Source organism: Hylobates moloch, unplaced genomic scaffold, assembly GCF_009828535.3.
Source record: "Hylobates moloch isolate HMO894 unplaced genomic scaffold, HMol_V3 SCAFFOLD_4, whole genome shotgun sequence".
NCBI lineage: Eukaryota > Metazoa > Chordata > Mammalia > Primates > Hylobatidae > Hylobates > Hylobates moloch.
This window is the reverse complement of record NW_026652279.1, coordinates 79,622,743-79,648,332: the sequence shown is the minus strand read 5'-3', so window position 1 is coordinate 79,648,332 and position 25,590 is coordinate 79,622,743. Positions and strand designations below refer to the sequence as shown.

Sequence of the window (25,590 nt, the reverse complement as noted above, 5' to 3'; positions counted from 1 at the left end):
TCAAAGGCAATGAAAGGCAGGCATAGTAGTTTTATTCTATTTTAAACTACTTTATTGTCTACAGCTGCTGTTTTTGAACGACGCCAGTCTCTTATACTTTGTCGGCAGCAGCCTGTATCCAGTCAGTCTTTCACTAAGGAACAGAAAGTTCACTACCCTGAAGAATCCTTCCATCATTTTGCTTTAACCACTTAGCAAAATAACAAAAGGGTAACTGTGTCAAAAAATTGTATTTCTATATTTTTAGCTAAAAGCTTAAAATTGGGGTGTTTAGAAATGTAGGACTTACAGGAGCACTAACTAAACAAAGATGGTTCTTGAAACTCTCTTACATGTTGCATTCATTATTTTCAGTTGTGTGAAGGCTGTGCGTGCAAGGGTAGTCTAGATGGAATACTTTTAAAAATTTCTACAACGAGCCTAATTCAGGAGCTAGATAGGCCAAGATTCTAGGATTTCACATGTCCTTGCAATGAAATATTGAGACTCCTATTTCAAAGATAGATTTATAGGCGTGTATGTAACCTAGGTTCCTCAAATGTCACACGAATATCCAAAACCAGATTAAATTCATATGGTTTTCTATATGAGACAGAAAAAAGCTTTGGATGTACCACCTTTGTATGTCTGCTTTTACTAAAAGCTAAGTCACATAATCCATAGTTTGTGGCCTCTGATGCTTAGCAAGTGTCTTTACTGTTTTTTTGTAAGATAGTTTCCAGATCTGCAGCATAATTTAAAAGCAATTTATGTAATTGACAGAGCAAGAGATTCACATGTCATACCTTAAACAGTCATCTGGCTGACACGCACCCTAACATGACTAAACTCTTCCAGTAGTGCATTAATTTGCTGCATGAAGAATTAATAAAATTCATTGTTGAACTAGTTGGAACTAGGGAGGAACGTTAGTCTAATCCTTGGCATACATATATTTCAAATATGTGGACTACAAAGGACTTCACCTTAATTAAATGTAGTATAATTAAGTCACTGTTTTTGAGCCTTATCATTCACTTGGAAAATAATTTCCACATATAAACATAGCTAATCAAAAAGTTATACAAATTTGAGAGAAAATACACATAATGTCCACATCAGAAGCAAAGAAAAAAGTACTCAGCATTGTCTGACTCTACTATTTCCTGTTCAGAATTTGGAAGTTTCACTCGGTAGGTTTCTACGCTCAGTATCTTTATATTGAAGCACAACTGTTCTGATATAAATGACAGGATGGTCTGATATAAAAGACATGCATTGCTCTTCTTCCATCAACTCACTTGAAATTTTCTCACAAAATAGCCCTTAACTGTTACAAAACTTGATTTTTGAATTCCCAAGAGGAACCTCATTTTCTATTTGACGAACATTGGGGTTATTGTTTCATAGGAAGGCAATCATTATTGTGCCTTTGGCACCTGTGACTGATTTTCTCCATTTACATGTTCCTACATATTGTTAATCCTTCCCCTGTGTACTGAAAAGGCATCTGGCATTAGTCAGTAGTGAAGTAAAGATCTTCTGTTTGCTTCAAAGATATGTTTAAGGCCCCATATCTCTGATGTAGAAAATGCATGGTTATTCATTTTTAAAGCCAGTTGTGTAATTTAAGGTTGTTTTCCAAAATCGAAACATTAAAATGCATAAAACCAAAGCTTGAAAAGGAAAATTAACTTTTAGATAGCTGTATAATAGCAAAGGATTTCCACTTTCTGCAAGTTGAAATGATGCTTAACATAATTTTTGCAAGAATTGGTGTATTTTATCAGATATGTACTCTCTCCAGCTTGTTTTTGTATTTTATATAATCACCAAAAATATAATTACAACACCCTTGTCAGAATGGGATTTTTACTGGGATCCTGAACAACAATGACATAAAAATACAATGTCAGAAGTGTAGGAATATCTCTAGGACATCTACAAATGATAAGGAAATTTCCAAATACCCTGTGCCCAATGGTATGCCCAGAAAAGTCCTCCTTTTGATCTAAGTAACTCACGGTGTTTAGAATCTCAGGCTAAACTTCCCCCTGAATATTTCTTGGACTTTTCATGTAGTCTGCTACCTCTAGTACTTTTTATCTGCTTCAACCCTAGTGAAATATTGAATAAACTTCTCTCAAGAATCAGACAAATGATCACCCAGCACTGCCTTAGTTTTAATTTCTGTGCAGTGATTTCTGCAATTTATGGAATCAGAACCAATGTCAAGACTTGGTCAACTGTTGTCATTTATTTATACCAGACAGGGCTAGAAGGCACAGTGAGAACAGCCAATGGATACACTGAATTTAAAAGCTCAGCTAAGAAAATCAGATCTGTAGCCATGAAAAAATCAAGAGTCTTGTTATGATTCAAGATATGGATGGAGTGTCCACAAAATTGAAGCTCTATGAGGACAGTTCTATGAGTTCATAGAATTTAAGTTCTATGAGAGCAGATATTTTTGTCTGCTTTATTCACTGCCGTAATTATAGTAGAACATAGTTGGTGCCCAGTAGACATTTGTTTAATGAATGGGTGAATGAATAATATATACAACATGAGAACAAAAAACAGAGCAGATAGGAAAACAAAAGATGATAGCCAAGAAGAAAGATCAGGAACTAGAAGTCAAACTAGTTGGTAAAATATAAATCAAGCAAGCAGTCACACAGACAAGAATAAGAAAACACCAAAATATGAGAGCAAGATAGTCAATGAAGTACTTGAGATAATAAAGATGACCTTTTTGGGAGTACTTGTTACGTGTAGGGATTGCTCTAAGTATTTTACATATGTCACTTCTTTTTGCCCCTCACATTATCCTACTATCATCATGTTACAGAGAGGAATGTAAGTCATGAGAAGACTCCATCTTGTTTGAGGTCTCTATTTTAGAAAGTGGTAAAAATCGCATTTGAGTCAGAGCTTCTGCCCCTGCTATACTGCCTCCCTTTGGATTCCCTGAATATAATGAATATTAAATGGAGCCTGGCATAGGAAGCAGAGAAATGGATGCACAACAGTAGGAAGAAAAAATGGTTTCTAGCCAAACATTGAGGCCAGCCAGGAAAATTAATAAATCGGATTAGTTTGGGCAGACACCAAACCTAAGGCTTAGTTGACCCAGGAATTCATATTAGAACAACATATTGGAAGCACGTGGTAAGATATGGACAGATTATGATAGCAGGTTGTTTTTGTCTTTTATGTCATACTTCAACCACTTTAATTTTCTTAGTCCAGTAATTTCCATTTTGTGAACATTAAACAATTTGTGGATTACCAAAAATCAGTATTTACATTTTAGTTCCTGATCTGTTGGTTGATTAAATATATAAAATAAAACACTCCTAAAAAGAGAGTAATTGTTTTTCTATTCACTTGCATTTTGTACTTTCTAGGAGTATGTGTATAACTTGAAAAAGTAAAACAAACAAAAAACCCATACATTTAAGACATATTATTTACTTGATTAATTGGCCCACTGTTCTGAATTTGGATTGTTGAACCATTGGATGAAATCAGATGGCCAAAGAAATGCAATCTAAAGAGTTGACTTTAAGCTGTATTAAGATAACTACCACTCATTAAGTTCTCATTTGTTATCTGCTTGTATATTAATTAGCGCAGGTTTTCTCAACCTTAGCACTGTTGATACTCTGGGTAAGATAATTATTTGCTGTGGGGGACTGCATTTTAGGATGTTTGGCAGCATCCTGGTTTCTACTCACTAGATACCAGTAGCAAGCCCTTATAAGAGTGAGGTGCTTAGGGCACAGAATTTAATGTTCTCTCGGATTGTATCTTACCTCACTGTGGTCCCACATGTGACAAATAATGTCAAATGTTCCTTGAAGGGAAAGAAAAATTCTACTCACTGAACCACTAAGAGGAATACTAATAGTCTTAACAACTACATTACAAAATGTATAAATGGGATCTATAATATAAAAGCTTATTTCTCATTCATATAATAGTCCAAATATGTATCACTTGCCATGAGAGACTTTTTCGACGTGAACATTCAGAGACCCCGGTTATTTGCACATTGTACCTCCAATATATATTCTGAGCCTCTTATTTTCTGCTGGTGGAGGGGGAAAGAGACAAATGAAAGAGATGATGTTCTGCTGGTCATTGAAAGGGCAAACACGTGACTTGAAAGCTGTATCTCAGATGTATCAGACTTTGACTCAAAGTCATTGGCTACAACTCAGTCACATGGCTATTCCGAGGAGATCTGCAGTGTCTAGCTGAGTGCCCAGTATAAAGAAGAAACACATATTTAATGAACAGGGTGTGCGTACACCCTAGAGAGCATAGAAGCAATGTTTGTGTGAATAAAGAGAGAAAGAAGGGGAGCGAGAAGAAATATGCCTCCTAAAACTGGAAATGATTCAAAAGCACATTGATAGAGAAATGAAAAAATAAGTTGGAATGCAGTCACACAATGGAACACATGCAGCCGTAAAAAAAAATGACCTATAGCTAAACATGACATCAGGAATGAACCTTTGGAAGCATCAAGACAAACTAGCAAGTCCTGGAAGATCGCACTATTATATCTAACTATAAAATTTAAAAACAATCCCCAAATTCTTCAATATACTCTTTAGGCACATGATAAAACTAGAGCAAGAAATTGGTAAACACAGAATGCAGAATAGCAGTTATCTTTTAAAGAAGACGCAAGGTGGGGTGGGATAGGAGAATGGCACAATGGGAGATGCAAGTTATCGGAAATGGTCTTGTTTGAAGGCTGAGTGATGGGCCTAATGTTATGCTGCATATTATTTTCTTGGTAACTTAAGTGTAATATTGTTTATGCATAAATAATGCATTACAATAGAAAATATTCATACAAAAAGATCGAAACAGAACAAACACGTTAGTATTTATTTAGTATGGAGCATCATATATTTTCTGAGCATTTGCCAATGGCAAATTTAACCCAATTGTTAAAGCATTAGAACTTGTACTGCTAGTTATTGTTAAAACCTTCTTAAGACAGGACAAAGCAGTTAATTTCCAGTATGAATTTCTGCTATTATATTTCAATTTAGCTTTAATCACTGTTATTTTGTGATTTATTTTGATTATGGCACATTAGTTTTAATATTAAGATTTGTTATCACATTGTTTTGAATAACATGGAGGAAACTGTTTTTCCCTCTGTTATGTGCTTGAAAATGTGATTTTATTATTTCAGAGAAGAGGCTTTTACCTCCAATATTTTAAAATTTTAATGCTGTCTAAGGCAAGAGAAAAATACAGAAGTATGCTTTATGCCAAACTCTACTAGTATAATATACTTAACTTGATGAGGAACATAAAAAGAAAAAAACTTATATTGAGTATGCTGTTGAAAATAGCCAATCTATGCACTGAAGAGTTAATTCATATTGGAATGAAAAACCAAGAAATAATCTTTTGGAACACAAATATAGAGAAATTGCATCAATTTACCAAGATCAATGTTGTTTGTCTGTGGGCCAATTAGTTGACAAACCCTTATTATATTCAAATACCTTCAATTTAGTTACCAAATTAGAATGTGGGCTTGGATGGTGTCTAAGCTGAGAACTTCCTTTCACCTTCTCAGATCCCGGTTTGATGTTTTCTTTCATTTTCAATTTGGAATCTATTGTTGATCATAAGTACTGATCACATTCTGGAGCCCCATGGAAAGAAAAAAAAGGTGCAAGAAATTCACTTAATCCTTCTTTTCCCTTTTCTCCTCTAATATCATAGGATACAGAATCAGAGAAATGTCTCACAATTTAATTGGCAATGGATGATTTATAAGACTGTATTAATGACTTAATATATGAGAGTATTTTAAAAGAGATTTCACATGAAGTAAAAAATACCCACTACATACCCATAAAAATTTAAAACACAGACTTCTATTTCCGGTAACATTTAGTTATCATTTAGGTTTGAGCATTCAAAGATATGCATATTGTTCAAGAATCTTTTTTTTTTTTTGGTAAAAGTACACACAAAATCTCAAGCAAATAAATTTGCATAGGGATGGTCATGATATTTTGACAAGTTTAGGATGGATAAATATAAAACTGACGCAGAAACTGTGATGCCTGACAGACGTTGGTGTTTGCTTCATTATTGTCATGGAAATTGTGTATAAAAATAAATTTGACAAGCTTTGTTATGTTTGGTGCAATTGAAAAAGTTGTTTGTGTAATTCCTTTGATGATTAACTGACTAGAGTTTTAATGATGCCATTGAAGAGAAAAACAATGAAGCATCATTCCTAGCAACTATGTACCCAGCAGCATAGAAAATGATCCACATTTGGCAAATTTACCTTGAATACAGCTGTTGGATGAACATAAAATTTGAAGAGTTGGAAGAAAAATGAGATATGGAGTCTAGCATTTATAGTGAATTATCAAATGTAAGTAATTGCACTCAGTTTAACCAAAACACTTAGATTTTTGAAGCTGACTCCTCACTTTAATAATTTCCTTTTACAAGCTGTTTTACGCCTAATAAATCCATATAACATCAAAATGCTTTGAAACACAATCTCTGCTATTTCTTTCGTTAGATAAGAAGTGAAATTTCAAGTAAAATATTCCCTGAAAAAAAATCTATTTTTGCATGATATAGTGATTACCACACTATTTATTCTGACTGTCTGGGTTTATGATCTGGCTCTACCTGGTAGCAATTGTGTACTCATAGAGCAGTTTTTGGAGAAAAATTTGGTTCACAGAAGCAACATTTGCCAAAGAGAAAGAGCATGAGATTATATGCAGGATGGAGGTTAGAGAGAAAAGGAAAAAATCTTGATTTCACCCTTGCTAATATGCTAGTTGTTCAGGGCTATGACCCGGAGCCTATGACCTGTGAACTTAAACTCAACTGGCATAATTCTCCCTATCACGGATAACCATGGTATCCGATTTTATCACTTCTACAGGGCAACAATATTACCAATACACACTACTGCCTCTCTCTCAGAATAGATGGCATTCATAAAACAATTGCCTTTTCCTAGATGTATAAGAAGAAGAGGGAGTACAATAAGGCACTTGTTTGATGTGACTCTCCTTTTTGATTTGCGTCTTCTAAACTTAATTTTGATTTCCCCTCTATGCCTAGTGTTTATTGGAACAACTGTGTTCCATTAAGTAGAAAGAAAGATTTTTATATAGCGGGATTTACAAACCCTTATATCTTGTTTTATTTATTTTTTATTTAATTAATTAATTTATCTATTAACCAGAAACACTAAGAGATAGATAACAGCTGGCCATTAAAGAATAAAGTAATACATACAAATTTTAGCTGCATTGGGTGAATTTAAGACTTGGGCAATAGTAAACCAAGCTGTGAGGCATTTTGAATTTTCAGGATCACATTACGCAGTTGTGTCAGGAGACTATTTGCTGGTGAGCAGAGACCCCAAAAATGTAGGCCTTTTGAGCCTTCTAAAATTTGTGTTTATCGTTCTGTAGAATTTCAAAAGTTTTCCTGCATGCGTTTCTATTCTTAAATGTTTTGTTCAGTTTTGCATGTTTTTGAATGCATATAAATGAAATCATACTATAAATATTCTTTAAATACAGGCTCTTTAAATTAATTGTCTCTAAGATTTGACCATATTGTTCCATTTAGCCATTATTCACTGGTTCTCCTTCTAACTCGTATTCAGTTTTCTGGATATAACACAATTTATTTATCATTCTTCTGTTTATAGATATTTGAATGTGTTCATTTTTTCTTACTGCAAACAGTGCTACTTAAACATTGTCAGAGTTTTCTCATGGTTATATACAAGTAGCTGTTTCTAGTTATATAGTCATTATGGTCTAATATTTGACCCCAACACAAAACAAGAAACTTGTTTTACTTGGCAATCAAATAAACCAAAATTCTCACAAACATCAGAAGTAATCCTCATTCAATGCAGTCTCATATTTTTATTCTATTGTATTATATTTATGCTCCATACCACGTTATTTTAGGTCGCTAACCTTCTGGTCACTCTCCAAAGGCCACAACCACAAAGCCAAGAGCGTAAAAGTTCTAGTATATTTAACCTGACAAATGAATTCAGTTGAAGGCTGGTTGTCTTTTACACCCATCTATTTGAGATTCCTCGTTTACTGAACGTTACTGGACATTAGAAGATTTCCTGCCAGATGGGCATCTTATAAGTATGCTGTATATATACAAATGTATATATACATTCTTACACATACACACACACAGGATTATTTGTCAATTTCAGCAGGAGTTTAGTATCTAGTCTGCAGTGTGGCTAGAAATGGAAGTCCTCACTTTTTGGAATCTTAGGCAGTGAGACACATATTGGAATTTTGTATTTCCAGAAGTACTAGATGACCTTGTTTCAGAAAAATTTCCCATTAAAAACAAACAGAAAATAGACAAAATATAAAAACACATAAAATTGTAGCTATTGGTAGAGATTAGAGATCTACCAAGGCAGCAAGAAGTTAGAACACAATCCCACATTGTAGCAAAGTCCAAGTTCTCAAGGACAAACCATCTGTAGACATTTGCTACTACTTCCCCTGCCTCTAGTCATTTGCTTACTTAAAAGCAGCAGCTGAAAGGCTGAGAGCAATTCAAATGTAAACATACAGGTAAATGGAAATGGATATTGATGTATAAGGCAATGATAAAAGAAGCATTTTGGCAATACATACATCACATAGTAGTAATAGCACAAAAGGTGGGAGGAAAAAATGAAATAAAAGTAATACAGTCCTTATGTTTTCTCAGAAGTGGTAATAGTATTAATAATATTAGATTTTAACAGGGCAAAAAACACATTGAAATCACTGGGACAACCACAAATGGAGATTTAAAGAATATATAGCTTACATGCTAAGTAGGAGAATGGGATTAAGCAATAAAGGGCAGCTACCAAAAACTACATCAATTATTACAGTTATTGGGAAAATAATAAAATACTTTTTTCCCTGAGAGCTTGGAGATATATCTTTTATTACTATTTATTTTCATCATATTCAACATTATATTAGAGGTTCTAGCCAGTGCAATAAAGAAACAAAAGGCATAAAAATGAAAAGGAAGTAGAAAGCTCATTATTTGTAAGTGACACAACTGTGTAGGTAAAATATGTAAATGAATCTACATATGGACTTAAAATTAATAAGTATATTTAGCAAGGTCAGTGAACTCAATATTAATTATGCTTCTATATACCAGCAATAAATAACTAAAATTGTGTTTAAAATTTATGCCACTTATAAAAGCATAAAAATTATACATAAGCTAACGAATATTCACCAAAATGACCAAAATTTAAAATACTAGCCAGCATGGTGCCACACACCTGTAGTCCCAGCTACTTGGGAGCCTGAAGTAGGACTATCACTTCAGCCTGGGAGGTCGAGGCTGCAGTGAACCATGATCGCACCACTGTACTCCAGCCTGGGTGACAGAGCAAGACCTTGTCTCTAAAAAAATAATAAAATAAAATAGGCCAGGAGGGGTGGCTCACGCTTGTAATCCTAGCACTTTGGGAAGCCGAGGCAGGCGGTTCAACTGAGATCAGGAGTTCGAGACCAGCCTAGCCAACCCCGTCTCTACTAAAAATACAAAAATTTGCCAGGCGTGGTGGCATGTGCCTGTAATCCCAGCTACTTGGGAGGCTGAGGCGGGAGAATTGCTTGAACCAGGAGGCAGAGATTGCAGTGAGCGGAGATCGTGCCACTGCACTCCAGCCTGGGTGACAGAGCGAGACTCCGTCTAAAAGAAAAAAAGAAAAAAAAGTAAAATAAAATAAAATAAAATAAATACTAACAATTCTAAGTGTTAGAGAGAATGTGGAGCAATCAGAAGTCTTTTAGCCTGTAGCAAACCCTCTGTTAGTATACATGCAAAAGAGAAGCTTATAGTTGCTTGCCAAGTGTTTGCAGCAGCATTATTTGTAATATCCCCAAACTGAAAATAGCCTAAATATCCATCAATAGTAGCTGACTGATAATAAACAAATTGTGGCATATTCCTAAAATATAACACTAAATCGCAATGAAAATTAACTTACTGGGGCTACCTACGACAATATGCATGAATCTCACAAAATGTTATTAAAATAATGAGTCCTAACACAGACAAATATAGATTTTTTGATTCCATTTTATAAAAGTTAGCAAAACTGATCTATGTAGATAGGAGTCAAGATAATTGTTAACATGGAGGAGGAAGGCTAGAGATAATAACTGAGTGAGGACATCTGAGCGACTTCTAAGGTCCTAGTAATATTCTATTTCTTAATCTAGGTGGATATGGGAAAGGCTAGAAATGAATTTTTATTAATAATCCTTATTTTTTACCCCTCTAACTGAGCCCTTTGTCATATGACTTCAGAGTTTCTCTGATAAAGGCAGAATATAGCTCCTTATATGATGTGTTTTTGTTAATAGAATGAGGCAGAAATGAAGGTATGTCTGTTCAAAGCCTAGGCTTCAAAGGCCCTCATACATTTTTTAAAATATATTTCATTTTAAATTTTTTGGGGTATATAATAGATGTTTAAATATCTCATGAGGTACGTGAGATATATTTACAGAGGCAGGCAATGTATAATAATCACGTCATGGGAAATGGGGTATCCATCTCCTTAACCATTTATCCTTTGTGTTACAGAAATCTGCAGTGCTTCACGAATTTGCGTGTCATCCTTGCGCAGAGGCTATGCTAATCTCCATATCATTTCAATTTTAGTGTATGTGCTGCTGAAGTCAGCACCCTCATGCATTTCTATTTGCTTTTTAGCATTTCTGCAATCACTATGGGTAGAACATGTCTGTGTTAGCCTCCCAAAAGGAAGATGGATGGGCTGTAGAGAGACATACCAGATGTCTTACTTTGTGTTGTTATAACAAAATACTTTAGACTAGGTAATTAATAGAGAACAGAAATGTATTTTTAGTGGAGGCTGGAAACCACGATCAAGGCACCAGCAGGTTCAGATCTAGTAAGGGCCTAATCTCTGCTTCCAAGTTCGTGCCTTGTTCCTGCAACCTCTGAAGAAGAGGAATGCTGTATCCTCAGCAAGTAGAAGAGGTAGAAGGCATGGAAGGGCAAAAGAGAGAGGGGCAAACTCCCTTCACTGAGTCCTTTCATAATGACATTAATCCATTCATGAGGACAGAACCCTCATGACCTAAATACCTCCCCAAAGACCTATCCTCCCAACATTTGCTTTGGGGATTATGTTTCTAACACACAAAGTTTAGGGAATACATTCAGACCGTAACACCAGGTAAGCTGCCTCAGCCAAACGCAGCCTAAAGTGAGTCCCTGTTGGTATTTGCAAATGCAGAAGCAGTTAACTGCAAACACAGGAGTAATGCCAGACATGTGGGCTCTGCTCTTGGTTGGATTTGGCAGGTTTCATTTAGATGGGAAAGTTCTGTTTCACGTGTTTTTCATTCTCTTCCACAGACTAACAGGCTAGACTAAGTGTGTCTTTCTCATGATGATGGCATCAGCTCATGTAGAACTGCATTGTACACAGTCTCTTGGATTCTTGACTTGGAACTAGCTCTCTGTAAGTTCTGCTTTATTCCGTTGGTCAAAGCAAGTTAGATAACCAAACCCCAAATCAGGGGACAGAGAAATGTCCTCTTTTGTGGAAGAAAATGCAAAGTCTCAAGGCAATAGCTTTAATCAGAAGGATTGTGAAGTATTGGAGCCATTAACACAATCTATGACTCCCAGAAAGATGTCACACAGTAAGTAATTACAGCATAATTCATTCATTAAACTTGTATTAAGTATTATGAAGAAGAAATACTGCAAAGTAAGCTCTACATGGAAAACAATAGAGAGAACAAATATATTGTTAAGCATTTCTATTTCAAGATTACAATCCTGGATTATTCTAATATTGACTATCACATTTCCATAGTAGGAGCTATTTAATAATGCACATGATATCTAGTCTGTATTTTGTTAAATGCGTAAAATTGACATTAAGCAACAAAACTAATATCCTGGTTATGTAAAAACCTCTGATTATTTTTCTATTCAATTTTGAGAGCTAAGCAAGCCAGGCTATTTCCTTCTATCTCCAATGATTTCGCACAAAACTTTTACACTGCTTGGGATCACATACTATGTGGCTTTATATCTTTAGGTTTGAGAAACATATATATTGCTTAGAGATTATGAGGGAGTGAGGCAGGGAATTATTAGGGAAAAAATTTGTCCTCAATGTGTTACCTTTGCAGAGAAAGAAAAATGCACCAACATTTATACTTTCTTGGGTATTTTGTTCAGGACGCTTCTCATTATTCTACCCTTCACTCCCTGACTCACTATTCTGCAGGGGGATGAAGGAGTATCTAATTTGTCCACATAATCAGTTGGTGTTTCAAAGCTCTCTTTTCTCCCTTGACTGCCTTCATGCAGAGTAAATTCTTCTCTTTTTCCTCTTCCAGTGTAATAAATATTTGGGGATCTATCCTCTCTTACAACAGGGTGGAAAGATGAGGAAGAAGCTGCTGTTTTGAAATTTTGTCTGCATCTAGGTAGGCAAACTCAGTAAGACTGGGATAAGCAAAATATCCCTGCTGTATTTTCCAATCTAGTTTACAAATAATGTATACTTAGATTCTGATTTGGCTTCTTCTGTCAGCTGTTAGTTGATCGGATTTAAGATGGTTGCAAATTCTATGACATTCCTTCCTTTGAGAGTGGGGTCTATATCTCCTGCTCTATAAATTCAGTGAGTAAGTGATGCTATTTAACTTCCAAGGCTGGGACATAAAATTTCCATGCAGCTTTTACCTTGTTCTCTTAGAACAATCACTTTCCAGGTGCTTCCTCTTGGGTATCTCAGAATCCAGCTGCCATGCTAAGAGAAACCTAACCTAGGGAGGCCCTGTGTGGGTAGCGGGCTTACAGTCCCAGCTGAGGCAGATTAAATCAGGCACCAGACAAGGAAGTGAAAGAGGCACCAAAATCAGAGACCAGAGACCAGCCATTTTTGTTGGACACTGTCTGAATTCCTGCTCCACAGGAGCAATTAACATAATCAAATGGTGGGTTTTTTTCAGGCCACCAAATTAGGGCACATTTGTTATATAGCAATAATGACTGGTACATTCGAGAAAAGAGCATGGATGAGGGACAACCATATATCCATGCAACAGATGAACCATACAAAGGAAAAGGACAATTCTTGGGAAAAAGAACCCTCAGAAACGTAAATCTGTTTCAGGAGTTCTTCAAGCCTCATCAGGATCTACCTGGCCAGAATCGGTTGCTTCCAATTAAGCCCCTAATATTCAAAGCCAACTATTAGCACAAGTCTGAAATGGCTTTAGGAATGTGATTTTAGAATGACTGAGGCCAGATCGTAATCACTAGAAACACAAGTATCGCCCACCTGGTCAGCTCCATGCCAGCGCCCTGGAATGATGGGAATATATATGTACGTGACCTTAATTACAGAAAATTTAAAAATAGTTGTGTGTGTGTGTGTGTGTCTGTGGGTGAGTGTACTACCTTAGAGAAAAAGACGAATGACAAGAAAACAAATTTATATCAGAGTTTGAGTTTAGTCATAATACACTCATCTTCAGATATTCTTTTGTCAGGCCTCTGAGCCCAAGCCAAGCCATCGCATCCCCTGTGACTTGCACATATACACCCAGATGGCCTGAAGTAACTGAAGATCCACAGAAGAAGTAAAAATAGCCTTAACTGATGACATTCTACCATTGTGATTTGTTCCTGCCCCACCCTAACTGATCAATGTACTTTGTAATCTCCCCCACCCTTAAGAAGGTTCTTTGTAATTCTCCCCACCCTTGAGAACCTACTTTGTGAGATCCACCCCCTGCCCCCAAAACATTGCTCTTAACTTCACCACCTATCCCAAAACCTACAAGAACTAATGATAATCCACCACCCTTTGCTGACTCTCTTTTCAGACTCAGCCCCCCTGCATCCAGGTGAAATAAACAGCCATGTTGCTCACACAAAGCCTGTTTGGTGGTCTCTTCACAGGGACGTGCATGAAATTTGATGCCGTACTCAGATTGGGGGACGTCCCTTGGGAGATCAATCCCCCGTCCTCCTGCTCTTTGCTCCGTGAGAAAGATCCACCTACGGCCTCAGGTCCTCAGACCGACCAGCCCAAGAAACACCTCACCAATTTCAAATCCAGTAAGCAGCCTCTTTTTACTCTCTTCTCCAACTTCCCTCACTATCCCTCAACCTCTTTCTCCCTTCAATCTTGGCTCCACACTTCAATCTCTCCCTTCTCTTAATTTCAATTCCTTTCCTTTTCTGGTAGAGACAAAGGAGACACGTTTTATCCATGGACGCAAAACTGCGGCGCCGGTCACGGACTGGGAAGGCAGCCTTCCCTTGGTGTTTAATCATTGCAGGGACGCCTCTCTGATTATTCACCCACGTTTCAGAGGTGTCACACCACGCAGGGATGCCTGCCTTGGTCCTTCACCCTTAGCGGCAAGTCCCGCTTTTCTAGAGGGCAAGAACCCCCAATCCCTTATTTCTGCACCCCGACCCCTTATCTCTGTGCCCCAATCCCTTCTTTCCACACCCCGACCCCTTTCCCGCTTTTCTGGAGGGTAAGAACCTCTGAACCCCTTCGCTCTGTGTCTCTACGCTCTCTTCTCTCTAGGTTTGCCTCCATCACTATGGGCAACCTTCCACCCTCCATTCCTCCTTCTCCCTTAGCTTGTGTTCTCAAGAACTTAAAACCTCTTCAACTCACGCCTGACCTAAGACCTAAATGCCTTATTTTCTTCTGCAACACTGCTTGGCCCCAATACAAACTTGACAATGGCTCTAAATGGCCAGAAAACGGCACTTTCGATTTCTCCAACCTACAAGACCTAAATAATTTTTGTTGAAAAATGGGCAAACGGTCTGAGGTGCCTTATGTCCAGGCATTTTTCACACTTTGTTCCCTTCCTAGTCTCTGTTCCCAATGCGATTCCTCCCAGATCCTCCTTCTTTCCCTCCCACCTGTCCCCTCAGTCCCAACCCCAAGCGTCACTGAGTCTTTCTAATCATCCTTTTCTACAGACCAATCTGACCTCTCCCCTCCTCCCCAGGCTGCTCCTCACCAGGCCGAGCTAGGTCCCAATTCTTCCTCAGCCTCCGCTCCTCCGCTCCTCCACCCTATAATCCTTCTATCACCTCCCCTCCTCACACCCAGTCCAGCTTACAGTTTCGTTCCGTGACTAGCCCTCCCCCACCTGCCCAGCAATTTATTCTTTAAAAAGGTGGCTGGAGCTAAAGGCATAGTCAAGGTTAATGCTCCTTTTCTTTATCAGACCTCTCCCAAAATCAGTGAGCGTTTAGGCTCTTTCATCAGATGTGAAAAACCCAGCCCAGTTCATGGCTCGTTCGGCAGCAACCCTGAGATGCTTTACAGCCCTAGACCCTAAAAGGTCAAAAGGCCATCTTATTCTCAATATATATTTTATTACCCAATCTGCTCCTGACATTAAATAAAACTCCAAAATTAGAATCAAACCCCACAACAGGACTTAATTAACCTCACCTTCAAGGTGTACAATAATAGAAAAAAGTTGCAATTCCTTACCTCCACTGTGAGACAAAGCCCAGCCACATCTCCAGCACACAAGAACTTCCAAACACCTGAGCCGCAGCAGCCAGGCTTTCCTCCAGAACCACCTCCCCCAGGAGCTTGCTACAAGTGCCAGAAATCTAGCCACCAGGCCAAGGAATGCCCGCAGCCCGGGATTCCTCCTAAGCCGTGTCCCATCTGTGCGGGACCCCACTGGAAATCGGAATGTTCAACTCACCTGGCAGCCACTCCCAGAGCCCCTGGAACTCTGGCCCAAGGCTCTCTGACTCCTTCTCGGCTTAGCGGCTGAAGACTGACGCTGCCCGATCGCCTCGGAAGCCCCGCAGACCATCACGGACGCCGAGCTTTGCGTAACTCTCACAGTGGAAGGTAAGTCCGTCCCCTTCTTAATCAATACGGAGGCTGCCCACTCCACATTACCTTCTTTTCAAGGGCCTGTTTCTCTTGCTTCCATAACTGTTGTGGGTATTGACAGCCAGGCTTCTAAACCTCTTAAAACTCCCCAACTCTGGTGCCAACTTAGACAATACTCTTTTAAGCACTCCTTTTAGTTATCCCCACCTGCCCAGTTCCCTTATTAGGCCGAGACACTTTTAACTAAATTATCTGCTTCCCTGACTATTCCTGAATTACAGCTGCATCTCATTGCTGCCCTTCTTCCCAATCCAAAGCCTCCTCTGCATCCTCCTCTTGTATTCCCCACCTTAACCCACAAGTATAAGATACCTCTACTCCCTCCTTGGTGACCGATCATGCACCCCTTACCATCTCACTAAAACCTAATCACCCTTACCCCGCTCAATGCCAATATCCCATCCCACAGCACGCTTTGAAAGGATTAAAGCCTGTTATCACTCGCCTGCTACAGCATGGGCTTCTAAAGCCTATAAACTCTCCTTACCATTCCCCCATTTTACCTGTCCTAAAACCAGACAAGACTTACAGGTTAGTTCAGAATCTGCATCTTATCAACCAAGTTGTTTTGCCTATCCACCCCAAGGTGCCAAACCCATATACTCTCCTATCCTCAATACCTCCCTCTACAACCCATTATTCTGTTCTGGATCTCAAACATGCTTTCTTTACTATTCCTTTGCACCCTTCATCCCAGCGTCTCTTTGCTTTCACTTAGACTGCCCCTGACACCCATTAGGCTCAGCAAATTACATGGGCTGTACTGCCACAGGCTTCACAGACAGCCCCCATTACTTCAGTCAAGCCCAAATTTCATCCTCATCTGTTACCCATCTCGGTGTAATTCTCATAAAAACACACGTGCCCTCCCTGCTGATCATGTCTGATTAATCTCCCAAACCTCAATCCCTTACAAAACAACTCCTTTCCTTCCTAGGCATGGTTAATGTGGTTAGAATTCTTACACAAGAGCCAGGACTGCACCCTGTAGCCTTTCTGTCCAAACAACTTGACCTTACTGTTTTAGCGTAGCCCTCATGTCTGTGTGCAGCAGCTGCCGCTGCTTTAATACTTTTAGAGGCCCTAAAAATCACAAACCATGCTCAACTCACTCTCTACATTTCTCATAACTTCTAAAATCTATTTTCTTCCTCATACCTGACGCATATACTTTCTGCTCCCCGGCTCCTTCAGCTGTACTCACTCTTTGTTAAGTCCCACAATTACCATTGTTCCTGGCCTGGACTTCAATCCGGCCTCCCACATTATTCCTGATACCACACCTGGCCCTCATGACTGTATCTCTCTGATCCACCTGATATTCACCCCATTTCCCCATATTTTCTTCTTTCCTGTTCCTCACCCTGATCACGCTTGATTTATTGATGGCAGTTCCACCAGGCCTAATCGCCACACACCAGCAAAGGCAGGCTATGCTAGCCCGCCTCTCAGGACCTCTCATTTCCTTTCCATCTTGGAAATCTATCCTCAAGGAAATAACTTCTCAGTGTTCCATCTGCTATTCTACTACTCCTCAGGGATTATTCAGGTCCCCTCCCTTCCCTACACATCAAGCTTGAAGATTTGCCCCCACCCAGGACTGGCAAATTAGCTTTACTCAACATGCCCCGAGTCAGATAACTAAAATACCTCTTAGTCTAGGTAGACCCTTTCACTGGATAAGTAGAGGCCTTTCCTACAGGGTCTGAGAAGGCCACCGCAGTCATTTCTTCCCTCTGTCAGACATAATTCCTCAGTTTAGCCTTCCCACCTCTATACAGTCTGATAGCAGACCAGCCTTTATTAGTCAAATCAGCCAAGCAGTTTTTCAGGCTCTTAGTATTCAGTGAAACCTTTATATCCCTTACGGTCCTCTGTCTTCAAGGAAAGTAGAATGGACTAAAGGTCTTTTAAAAACACATCTCACCAAGCTCAGCCACCAACTTAAATAGGACTGGACAATACTTTTACCATTTTCCCTTCTCAGAAGTCAGACCTGTCCTCAGAATGCTACAAGGCACAGCCCATTTAAGCTCCTGTATAGACGCTCCTTTGTATTAGACCCCAGTCTCATTCCAGACACCAGACCAACTTAGACTGTGCCCCAAAAAAACTTGTCATCCTTACTATCTTCTGTCTAGTCATACTCCTATTCACCATTCTCAACTACTCACACATGCCCTGCTCTTGTTTACACTGCCAGTTTACACTGTTTCTCCAAGCCATCACAGCTGATATCTCCTGTTGCTATCCCCAAACCGCCACTCTAAACTCTTGAAGTAAATACATAATCTTTGCTGGCAGGACTATGCTGAATCTCCTTAGGCACTCTCTAATCAGATGTCCTAAGTCTTCCAAATTCTTAGACCTTTTAGACCTGTTTTTCTCTTTCTCTTATTCCATCTAGTTTCTCAATTCATCCAAAACCATATCCAAGCCATCACCAATCATTCTATATGACAAATGTTTCTTCTAACATCCCCACAATATCACCCCTTACCACAAGACCTCCCTTCAGCTTAATCTCTCCCACTCTAGGTTCCCACGCTGCCCTTAATCCTGCTTGAAGCAGCCCTGAGAAACATCGCCCGTTCTCTCTCCATACCACCCCCCAAAAATTTTCACCGCCCCAACACTTCAACACTATTTTGTTTTATTTTTCTTATTAATATAAGAAGGTAGGAATGTCAGGCCTCTGAGCCCAAGCCCAGCCATCGCATCCCCTGGGACTTCCACGTATACGTATACGCCCAGATGGCCTGAAGTAACTGAAGATCCACAAAAGAAGTAAAAGTAGCCTTAACTGATGACATTCCACCATTGTGATTTGTTCCTGCCCCACCCTAACTGATCAATGTACTTTGTAATCTCCCCCACCCTTAAGAAGGTTCTTTGTAATTCTCCCCACCCTGGAGAACCTACTTTGTGAGATCCACCCCTGCCCGAAAAACATTGCTCTTAATTTCACCGCCTATCCCCAAACCTGTAAGAACTAATGATAATCCATCTCCCTTCGTGACTCTCTTCTTGGACTCAGCCCACCTGCACCCAGATGAAATAAACAGACACGTTGCTCACACAAAGCCTGTTTGGTGGTCTCTTCACAGGGACGCGCATGAAACACACACATACACATATACACACATACACACACACACACACACATACACACACATCTGCTGGATTTAGAGCAAACCTTCATCATCTCTTCTCTTGTCTTCATTTTTATCTATATTTCTAACTATGAAATTACTATTTATTTGAATTGAAGATCCTAAGATAATTGAATATTTATTTTCTCTATTACATGTGAAGTATGTTAAGAATTTAAAATTTCAATAATAAGGATGAGACAAACAAAAACCTTTAAAATAATTTCATAGCTGAGGTCATCAAAACTGTACTATTCCCAGAATTTAATGATCCAAGTTTTTTTTGTCCCTCTTTCAATACTGCAGAATGGTTACAAAATTTATTTTGGAATTTTAGCATAAAATTTATGCTATTTTAGTGCCTAATTCACATCCTTGGGAGAAAAAATTAATTTACCTTTGTACTGGTTATTTAGACTCAGTTTCAAATTACAGGTACTCACAGGCACCAGCTTAAGCAATATGGAATATTTATTACAATGATGCTAGAATATCTCATAGAATTGAAGAGTAGGCATAAATTTAGTTCTCTGGAACTGCCTGGAGACAGGAGCTAGGAGGTTTTATGCCTCTCTTTGTGCCTGTTTCAATTTTCTCCTTCTCAAGGATCCACTGATTCCCATTTTCCTGACCACATAGAGAAACAACAACAACAAAACATGGCCGCGGATGAACCCCGAGTTGACACGTTGCTCCCTGGAGCAGACTTTTCTCTTTTCAGTTTCAACTTCAAATTCCCAGGATTGAACCGTAAATAGCTTAGGCTAAGTCACTGTCTTTGGGGGATGGACTCTGATGGCCCTGCTCTATCAGGCCTGGTGACAGGACAAGGTCATGTTGTACAAAACAGCTTCCCAGACTGACTATTGCCCTCCTGTGGTGAAATGGGGAAAGCAGCTCCCCAAAAAGGGTGCTATGAAAAGACTAGTCAGAATGAGTTCCCATGAGAAATCAATAATGAATGCAAATTCTGTATTTTGAAATTTCAAAATGAATTAATAGGGAGACCAATGAGTTAAAAAGTCTTGCTTTGCCACCTAATGTGCTTTCCATTTTGGAATGCTATGTAAGGCATCTGCCAGTTACATTAGTCCCTTGGAGAAGCCTGAACATAACAACCAGGTTTATCTTGATCTTGCCAAGTTCTGTTCCCTTTGCATTGGCTATGCAGTTGATTTACAAGGGATCACTGCCCAGCAGTCTAAGGGGATCAAGGGGAGAACCCCACGCACCAGCGACACACTATGCTGGATTGTGACAGTCAATCCATCAATACATTCTTTTCCAGGTGAGTTTGAGTTGAAATCGGTCACCTTGACATTAGAGTCAGTGCAGGTGCAGCAGGCTCTACAGTAGTAGCTGGACATCAAATAGGTAGAAGTATTTCCATAGAGCCCAGGAAATACCTGTTTTAGCAGAAATGACCAGTAGAGATACTTCTGATTCAGCACATCCAGTCCAATAGAGCTGGGGTTGTATGAGGTCGTGTAAGAAAATGACATTTCAGGCCCCAAGTGGCTTCTAAGGCCTGCTCTTACGTTTCCTTATTTACCAATATATTAAAATATGTTCCCATCACCTGAGAAAAGCTGAATGTGATTCTGTGCTATGCAACTTAACCTGTTTCATACACTTCTCAGGATGCAAACAATTGACACTGTTAGCGAGACTGAAAGGATGCTCAGATTAGCAGTTAATAATTTTGAAAAGTGTTAGTTTTATGGGTATTAAAATGAAAAATAGTAGTGATAATAACAATGACAACGGTGCTAACTACTTTATATTGAGTGCTTACTGTGTTCCATTGAAAATACAGGCATTGTCTTAACCTAAACAACACATTGGTCCTATGAGGTTGTTTTAATGTTATCATTCTCATTTTACAAATGAGGAATCTGAGGCTCAGAAAAGTTAGGTTTCCTGAGGTCCCGTAGCCGGGAAATGATGAAGCCAAAAATGTGACACAGAACCTGAGCTCTTAACCACTTTGCTGAACTGCTTCTGCGGGATTTTAAAAAAATATAGAGTATTGAGAACAGATCACAATTTCATTTTGAGAAACCAAGTAAAGTGCAATCTAAAGATGCATACATAAAGGACTCCCAGTAGCGAATATGTGGTTCACCTTTCCACATATTTTCTGAAATATTTGCCCTTGGATACTAATCCTAAAGTATTTCAACATCTGGTTCAAATTACACATTTTGCTTTATCTATAAAACTGCAAAACGTTTTATCATTAGCACCAAGCAAACATGTGTTCCTCATTATGTTTTATTCTATTCATATTGAAATAATTATTAAAATGACATCAGTTTCTCTATTTTCCTTATTTACTTGTACTATTTTAGTGGCAAATAAAGTGTTTTATTGTTAGTATAAAAAGCCATATTGAAAATTTTGGAAATATTATTCTTTTGTCTTGTTTTTGCAAGTCATCAGCTGTGATAAAGTTTTAAAAAGTTATAACCCAGAGTTTATTAAAAATAACTCCCACTCTAATAAACCTACACTTCCAAATGTCACCAATTATTATTTAAGAGAAATTGAAAAGCCTTTAAAAAATGGCTTGTCTCTCTATTCCGCATCCTAGGATTGTTAACACTGTAGACCACCTCCTTTTTCTAAACTACCAGGAGTTTTAAGAGTGAGAAAAGAAATGTGAAATGGGAAGAGGAAAATGCTATTTGGAACATTGATGTGAAGGAGAACAATCATGCAGCTATAGTAGGTTGCAGGTATGTAAAGATTAAATAAAAATTGTTATGTGTCTTCATTTGTTTTCTGAGCTCATAGAAATGTAGAGATGTTTACTTTGGACAGGAAAGAAATAGAGTGGGAAATTTGGAGGCCTAGATAAGGTAGTGGATGACCTACGAAGCAAAATCCATGATAATGAAAGAGATGGCAAAAGATGTCTCCCCGTTGTCCCCTGTGAAAGGCTGAACATTAGATTTGGGGAAAATGTGACACATTCCTGAAAATGAAAGCGGGTAGAAGATAAAGATCAGTACAAATCCAGATAGATGTACAGATTGAGACTGGGAGAACGGCAGAAGTGAAGACCTCCCTTCTGATTTACCACTGATAGGACAACTACAATCCTCCTTCTGTCCCTTTATGGTCTTTCTCTTGTTCTTGTTTTTCTTCTCCTTTTATTGTTCTTTTAAACAAGCCTAAAATATTTGGTATTGAAGCACAGCTCATTTCTGAGAACACAAAGTTATAATTGGATTTTGGATTTCCATGCTGCAAAATAAAATAATGTTATATTATTTTTGAGATACCAAGAGAGAAAATATTATAATGAATCAAAGACTAGGCTGAAGAAACCTTTGGCAGAAAGAAATTGAAAGCATATATTTTCTTCAACTATATAAAAGTCAAAAAATAAATTAAAAAGACAGAACTCAATACCTATTGGCTCCATTTGGCCATAGCCAGGTTTATACCATATGGCCTAACCCCCTTCACCTGGGAATCTGACACCTGCACTCTTGATTGAAATGATTATCTATAGCATCCTCATTCTTTACTTTTGGAGGTGATTATGAATATTCATTTTTTAGTAAAAACTTGCAACTGTCACTTGTTTTAATAATTGAGAAATTGTTTCAATCATCTGTTAGAACTTTGCATTTTGAGGGTTGATTCTGAAAATAAAATGACCTGGAATGTTTTCATTTTAGTTTGGATAGGAAAAAACAAAGTGCATACCATGGTACATATGTTCATTGAAATTTTAAATTACTTAATTTTCATCCCATGTGTCCTGAGGATAGTAAAAGAAAAGTACCGTTGAAAAACAATTGTAAGACATTTTACACACCATTAAAAAAATAAGTAAATTACTTTAGGGCCCATGTAATACCCTTGGAATTTTGTTTTATTTGAGTAAGTTTCAGACCAAGTCTCTTTAGTTAATTTCATTATCTTTCATCCTGCATTAAAGATAATTACACTGATATTTTTTATATCTGTGGTCTTTTTATCCACTCTTTGTGAATGCTATTTTTAACTTTTGCTACTTCTACACCCTGAAAGTCCAGAAAGAGCATAACTTTGCATGAAGGCAAACAAACTTTACGCATCTTCTGGGACCCCTATCCCAGAAGGGTGATTTAGTAAATTCATCCCTTGCAAATGTTAAACCTCTATTTAGGCAACTGTTAGCAGAAAAATGAAATGCATTTTATTATTCCATATAATGCTAGATTTTAACAAACTATATTATGTTTGTAAAACTACCTAAAGGCAGCTAATGTATGTATAAAATGTGTTAAATATTATCTAGGGCTACTAAATGAGATGCTTAACGTTCTTTTGTAGATATCATGATTCATCAGATTATTTGGTTATTTTTGCTGTTGGAAACACTTTAAATATGTATTCATGCAATTTTTTCAAAGATTTTTCAGGATTAAATAATCAGTTCAAACAAATTAGAATGAGATGTTTTCAGAGTACAATAAATTGAGTCAATATTCATTTCAACCACTTTCTAATACAATTTTCTTTAATAAAAAATCTGGTAAACTAAAAAATGAAGAAATTATTAATAGATACATAGATGAGCACATACATACATACATAGATAATTACCATTTTCAGATTCCTTTGCAGATGGACTCCCACACAGCTGTGGTTCCTCTAAGTAGTTATAACTACATCAAATCAGAGGAAGGAAGCAAGCAATGAATGAGAGGAAGCAACTATATCAAGGGATGCTGGCTTCTTATAAAGCATGTAGCACAGGTTCAGTGGGTTTGATGCCTTGCATTCTGGTCTAGTGGAAGTCCTAGCATATAATTCTTAAAATCCTTGGTGCCTAGTCCTATAAAAAATAGTGTTGGGGCTTTCATTCGAAGATAATTAAATGATTGAGCTTTTTCTTAACTTCTGTTGTTACTGTCCTTCTTGGAGATCCTTTCAGCTCTCTAAGACTCTAATAAATCTCTTCCTATTTAAGCAAATCACACAGATTAGTAATGAAAGGGACACTGATTTAGGTTAAAAACTACACTTGTAAAAAAAGAGTATCCTAAGTTGGTACCTAGCGATACGGGGGTGAAGCAGAGGAAGGCCAGCTCCTAGAAGGAAAGGAAGAATTAAGTAGGTGGGGAGAAAGAGAGAGAACCTGAAAGAAAGACTCGGGGTAAGCTGTGGGGAAAGAATGTAATAGCAACAATCCCAGAAATGTCAATGAATCTTTCCAAATACTTAACATTAACGGTGCTGCTCAAAAAAGTAGGCTGCCTTGAAATGCAAATTATCCCATGCTATTAGATCTTACTGTAGCAGCCACAGATACCAGCCAGATCACTTCTATTCTCCATTACCACCTATGAAGATTAATATTGAGTGTCAATTTGACTGGACTGATGGAAGTGAAGTATTGTTCCTGGGTGTGTCTGTGCGGGTGTTGCCAGAGGAGATAAACATTTTAGTCAGTAGACTGGGGAAGGCAAACGTACCCTCAATCTGGGTGGGCACCACCTCATCAGTTGCCATTGTGGCTGGAATAAAAGCAGACAGAAGAACCTGGAGAGACGAGGCTGGCTTAGTTTCTCAGCCTCCGCCTTTCTCCCTGTTGGATGCTTCCTGCCCTTGAACATCAGACTCCAAGTTAATCAGCTTTGGGACTCTTGGACTCTCAGCCACAGACTGAAGGCTGCACTGTGCGCTTCTGTACTTTGAGGTTTGGGGACTCGGATGGGCTTCCTTTCTCCTCAACTTGCAGATGGCCTATTGTGAGACCTCACCTTGTGATTGCGTGAGTCAAAACTCCTTAATAAACTCCTCTATCCTATGAGCTCTGTCCCTCTAGAGAACCCTAATACACCACCTGTTGTGTCAAATGTGTAGGCTACTTACCCAGCTCACTACTATCCTCCCTCAGTGTCCCAGAAATCCCCAAGAATTCGTACTCTTGATTGAAAAACAGCAGTTCTGGTGTAGACACGTTCACCTAGGATAGTGTATACCTTAAATTTTATCAATTTGGTATTTAATTTCTGGACACACGCATATTTGAGACTAATACATAGGTCCATATCTTATTGTGCTTCTTTTTTTCATGAGTGAAAAACCTTGCCTTCCTGATCTACTTCCTCCTATACCAGCGCTATTATATCTGTTTGGTAGGCCTTTTCCTCTTCTCCTTTAGCTATTTCCTTTAGCTTTAAATGTCTATCCTTCACTGCAGTACCTCTTAAGATTCATCTCCTTCACAAAGACTTTCAAGATTACTACAGCAGGGTATCTCCACATTTACTGAATAATCCTGTAACACCTATTGCTATATAAAGATAAGCTACTTTTTATTTTTTGACTGTTTTATTTAATTATTTGTTAAATTCCAACTTTTATATTAGACTCAGTGGGTACAAGTGCAGATTTGTTACATGGGTATATTACATG

The 25,590-nt window shown here is 38.3% G+C and overlaps 1 non-coding gene across 1 annotated transcript; it reads right to left on the bottom strand.

Annotated features, from left to right (window-relative positions):
- Nucleotides 1-10,654: 10,654 nt before the first annotated feature.
- LOC116467636 (U6 spliceosomal RNA) lies at nt 10,655-10,758 on the bottom strand. The gene has a single exon (XR_004247853.1). It is a non-coding gene; the product is annotated as a U6 spliceosomal RNA (small nuclear RNA).
- Between the last annotated feature and the right edge of the window lie 14,832 nt (nt 10,759-25,590).